The 5,641-nt window shown below is 40.0% G+C and overlaps 1 long non-coding RNA gene across 4 annotated transcripts in view; it reads left to right on the top strand.

The window, feature by feature from the left end:
• LOC144240772 (uncharacterized) overlaps positions 1–4,310 on the top strand; it is a 35,088-nt gene extending 30,778 nt beyond the window's left edge. For all 4 annotated transcript variants that reach the window (XR_013337846.1, XR_013337849.1, XR_013337848.1 and 1 more), the window contains exons 4-5: positions 2,384–2,503; positions 4,072–4,310. This is a non-coding gene — a long non-coding RNA (uncharacterized LOC144240772). The remainder of the gene's footprint in view (positions 1–2,383; positions 2,504–4,071) is intronic.
• The last annotated feature ends 1,331 nt before the right edge of the window (positions 4,311–5,641 follow it).

The following is a 5,641-nucleotide window of genomic DNA, read 5'->3' as shown; positions in this document are numbered from 1 at the left end:
GGTTCCGGGGGGCACCTGAGATTCAGCACTCCTACTGGGTATTTATCTGAAGGAAATAAAATCACTGTTTTGAAGAGATATTTACAGCCCTATCTTGATAGGAGCATAATTCACAATTGACAAAGCATAGAAACAACCTAATATCCAATGGTAGGGGAATGGATAAAGAAAATGGAAAATGTGATATATATACATACATATACACGCATAATGTAATATTATTCGGTCCTAGAAAAAAAGAAAATCTGATCATTTACAACAACATGGATGAAGTTTGAGGGCATTGCGCTAAGTGAAATAAAATCAAACAGAGAAAGACCAAGATCATATGATCTCTCTTAGGAGGAATCTTTAAAAAAAAACCAACCAAACAAAAAAACTAATTCAAAGAAACAGAGTAGACCAGTGATGGGCAGGGCAGGGGAAATGAGTAAAGGTGGTCCAACGGTGCAAACTTCCAATTATAAAATGAGTAAGTTCTGGGGATCTGATGTACTGCATGCTGACTGTAATACACTGTACTGTATACATGCAAGTTGCTGAGAGACCTTAAAAGGTCACAGGACACATGCACAAAAGGTTACTATGTAATGGTGATGGATGTGTTAACCTTAGTGTGGTGATTATTTCATGCACTATACATATATCAATGATATACGCACATCAAATCATGTGGTACACCTTAACTGTACACCATGTTATATGTCAATTATATCTCAATAAAGCTGGGGAAAAATAGATAGCAATAGCCCTCCTCTTCCTGCTGAGGGAGAGGGAGACACTTTTTACCAATGGAAATTTCCTTTACAAAACAAAGCTCGTGCTGTTTTAGGAGCCTTTCCTATGTTGACTGGTTCTCAATGGCCTTTAGCTTAAAACAGTCCCTATTCCAAAGAGGGATACGTTGGGATGGTATATTCTGGAACCCTTCACCCCCCCCATCAGATGGTCTCTCTGGCCTAGTACTGCATTTTCACCTGACACCTTTATTCTCATAACATGGAATACAAGTGGTTTGCTTAGCCATCTCAGAAGACATCAACTATTTGCAGTGAGATTTTTGTGAAGCATCTCTTTTTGGATGCCAGATAATTAAGGTTGTAGTAGAAAGATCCTCATTTGCATTAGTGTCCATCCACTGGAGCATTCTAGCAGTACAATCTCTCTTCAAGGTTATACAGTTAAGAGCGCCCAGCTGGCTCAGTCGGTAGAGCATGCGACTCCTAATCTGGGAGGGTTTGAGTTTGAGCCCCACATTGGGTGTAGACATTACTTTTAAAAAATAAAATAATTTTTTTTCTGAGTAGTTTTAGGTTTTTTAGACTGTAAAGTACAGAGTTCACATATAATCCCTTGCTTGGTTCCTCCTTCTAGTTTCTTCTATTACTGACAGCTTGCTGTGTGGTACACGTGCAGTACATTTGTTACAACTGGTAATGAGTCCATAATTCACACTAGAGATCAATATTTGTGCTGCATTTCTGTGGGCTTTCACAAATATATGAGGGTATGTATCCACCATTACATTATCATACAGTAGAATTCAACCACCCTAAAAACATTCCCTGTGCTCCACCTATTCATCCCATCTCCTCATCCCTCCCATGGAATCCCTCGTAACTCTATCTTTTTACTCTACACAGTTTTGGCCTTTTCCTGAATGACATAGAGTTGGAATCCTATATATGCGTTTTCACTTAGCAACATGCATTTAATATTTCTCCATGGCTTTTTGTAGCTTGATCGCTCGTTTCTTTTATTCCACTTACATCCTGTTGTCTGGATGTGGCACAGTTCGTTTATCCATTCACCTATGGATGGACAGCTTGGTGGCTTCCGTGTTTTGGTAATTGACGAATAAAGCCGCTATAAACATTCATGCGCAGGCCTCTGTGCAGATATGTTTTTGCACAATAGTAAGAGTAGGTTTAGTTTTGTATGACAGTTCCGAACTATCTTCTCGGGTGACATTCTACATTGCCACCGGGAGTGAATGCGAGTTCCTGCATTCTGTAACCTCACTGGCATTTGATGCTAATGGCTTATTATGAGGATTTGCTTCCTAATTGATTATACTTCTAAGCCTTGACTTTCAACAGCAGAACAATTAATGTGTTCACATATGAAGAAAAAACTTCTCTCATTTTCTCGTTTTTATTTTCTGTAAGTGAGAAATGGCTTTATACCGTGGGTCACGGGCATACTTCATCTTGCTAACACTACCCAACCAGCCCTGCCCCCCACCCAGTACTTAAGTGTCATAAAAATAATCAAAAACCCTAAACTTCTGAATGTCTGAGACCTCAACAAGCAAAAATTCCTCCATCTACTTAATACATAATGCTATTTAAGACTTTCCTGAAAGTATGTTGTACATTTATAGTGGCGGTTGTTGTACAAAAATGAAGACTTCCAAACCTGACCGTAAGTTCAAGACAAGCTGCAAAAAAAGGAATAAAGATTCAAAGACTTTGGAACACAATTCCAGCAACATCAGACCAAGGTAATGGAATTATATAGACTTTGTGGCCTGTCACAGGGAGTTCAGCGGCAGAAAATGATCTTGTCAGACGGCAGGAAAATGTGACCACAAGCAGACTTACTGGCAGTTAATGCATTCTAGTTTCCATAATTCTGGAAATAAGATTTTTCAAAACACGTATCTTTTTCAGGTCGGGCAAAAGCTCCCTAGTTTCTTCAACTGCCCTGGATGTTGTGGAAACAAAACTGCTGAGAGGAAATTTTCATGATGATTTGAAAAACTGGGTCCATGGTATTTCCTTTGAAAAAGCAAATCCTCAATAATTTTAGTAATTCCGGAAGCTCTGTACACCTCTTTAAGTTTCAACTACTATCTGTAGGTGGACATGGGATCTGAAAGATCCCATTACACTTAAAATCATTATTAGGAAGTCTAAGCTTTAGAATTGATTAAGTCTAAGACATCTGACCACTCGCTTAAATTTTTGGAGTTTGGTAACTCTTCCGTAAGTAGTGAGATGAAAGTACTTATCCTATCTACAATTACATTAGATTTTAAGTTTTTTTTAAGTTTGCTTATTTACTTTGAGAGAGAGGGGAAGCAAGCATAGGTGGGAGGAGCAGAGGAGAGAACCCAAGCAGATTCTGCACTGTCAGCGTAGAGGCCAATGTGAGGCTTGATCCCACAAACTGTGAGATCATGACCTGAGCTAAAATCAAGAGTCAGACGATTAACTGACGGAGCTACCCAGGTGCCCCTCTACATTACGGGGTCCTGATGAGGATCAAAAGTAAGGAAACATTTTTGATAAGTAATCTCCATTTGCACGGGGACAATACTTATCATTATTAGAAAAGAGCTCCGTCATGGATGTTGTGAGACGGACTCTTGGTGCTCCCTTAGGGATCAACTCAGGACCTTGTATTATATAAATCTGAAGCAACTAGTCTAACTGGCCCATACCAGATAGACTAATTCTCCTTTGCATAGGTTTATCATGAAATCTAGGCTTTCATTATTTTGGAATACTATTTCCCAAGACCTTTGAGAAGAGTGCCTGGGTGGCTCAGTTGGTTAATTGTCTGGATTCTTGGTTTCAGCCCAGGTCATGATCTGTTTGTGGGATCGAGACCCACGTTGGGCTCTGCACTGACACTGTGGAGCCTGCTTGGGATTTTATATCTCTCTGCCCTTTCCCTACTCACTCACGTTCTCTCTCTAAAGTAGTCATTATGTATTGTTTAAGATGCTCATCCTGGGGCGCCTGGGTGGCTCAGTCAGTTTACATGTCTGACTGTGGCTCAGGTCATGATCCCATGGTTTTTGAGTTTGAGCCTCGCATCTGGCTCTCTACTGTCAGAGGGGAGCCTGCTTTGGATCCTCTGTCCCCCAGCCCCTTCCCCACTCATGCTTGCTCACTCTCTCTCAAAAAAAATAAAAAAATGCTCATCAAATACCTATACAAGTCCTTTGCACGTAGTGTTATATCACTGAATGCTGATAAATTAAGTCTTAGGTGTCTATTACTATGCGTTCTGGGCTGCATATTCTATTACAAGTATTTAAAGAGTGGCTTATTTATATTATAGGAACATGGACTTGGAGGTTGCTCATGAATTCAAGGACCTCCACTGCATCCACAGGCAAGAGGGCCATCCCCCCCACCAGCTCTACCAGCACCACCTCTACCTGCAGGAATTCTTCCTCCTCTTCCAGGTCCTTTACCTCTACTAAATGGTCCCAGCACCGGTACCTTTGTTGGGGGATCAGTGACCCATAATCACACCACCTGCTCCAAGCTATGAAATGGAAGTACAAATAAATGTATAAACCCTCACCCCTTGTATTTCTTAATCTTTATTTGAGAGAGAGCGTGCATGAGTGGGGGAGGGGCAGAGGATGCAAAGCAGGCTCTGCACTGTTGCATATTCACCTTATATTAAATGGATTTGGCAAAGTGGCCAAATCCTTGCCAAATCCAATTAATAACCTGGTGCGTATGTGTGTGTGTATTCTTTGGGATACTCCATGTATTAGAAATCGTGTCATCTGCAAAAAGATTTTCCAATTTGGATGGCTTTTATTTCATTTTTTGGCCTAATTTTGCTATAGCTAAAACTTCCAGTAAACTCTTGAAGTGACAATAACCGGCAACCTTCTGTTCCTCATGGGAAGGATTCTAGTCTTTCACTATTGAGTATAATACTGGCTGTGGGCTTTTCACCTGAGGAACTTCCTATTGTATTGAATTTTATAAACGGGTATTTCGTCAAGTGGTTCTTTTGCATCAATGGAGATGACCCCGTGGCTTTTCACCTCCATTCTATTTATGTGTACATTACACTGATGAATTTCCTTACATTCCTGGAGTAAAACTCACTTGTTCCTGGTGTATAATCTTTAAATATGCTTGGATCGTTTGCTAGTATTTTATTGAGGATTTTTATGTGTGCGGTCATACAAGATATTACTCTGTACTTTTCTTGTTTGCCTGGCTCTGGTACCAGAGTCTCAAACAGTGACCTAGGGTGTTATGACAGTTCATCTTACATATCAACACAGCTAAGCCATAGCACCTAGATATCTGTTGAATATCTAGGTCTCAATGTTGAAGTGCAAGTATTTTTAGATGAGATTAACATTTCAATAATTAAAGCAGATTACTATCTACAATACAGGTGGGCTTCATCTAATCAGTTGAAGGCCACAGGAGAAAACCGATGGAAGTCCTGCAAGGAAGAGAGAATTCTAGCCCCACACTTGCTGTAACACTCCATCTGCAATAGGAACTTCCTCATGGATCTCAAGCATGCCAGCCTACCCTGCAGATTGCATGCTTCTCAGCCTCTACTATCACATAAGCCAATTTCATAAAATAAGTCTCTCTTCCTCTTGGCTCCATTTCTCTGGAGAACCCTAATACAGATGCATTCCAAATGTATTAGAAGATTTGAGGATTAGTGTTAATTCTCTTTAAATGGTAAAATTTACCGGTAAAGACCTCTTGTCCTGGAATTGTATTTGACAGGAGATTCTGACTACTTGTTTAAGATATTTAATAGCTACAGGTCTGTTAAGATCATCTGTATCTTCCTGAGTTAATTTTGGTAATGTGTGTTTCTAGTAATTTCACCAGATTAATGGTAGGGTAGGTACAGT

Source organism: Crocuta crocuta, unplaced genomic scaffold, assembly GCF_008692635.1.
Source record: "Crocuta crocuta isolate KB4526 unplaced genomic scaffold, BGI_CrCroc_1.0 scaffold531, whole genome shotgun sequence".
Taxonomy (NCBI): Eukaryota; Metazoa; Chordata; class Mammalia; order Carnivora; family Hyaenidae; genus Crocuta; species Crocuta crocuta.
Note: the sequence above shows the minus strand (reverse complement) of the source record. Positions and strands in the feature narration are given on the sequence as shown.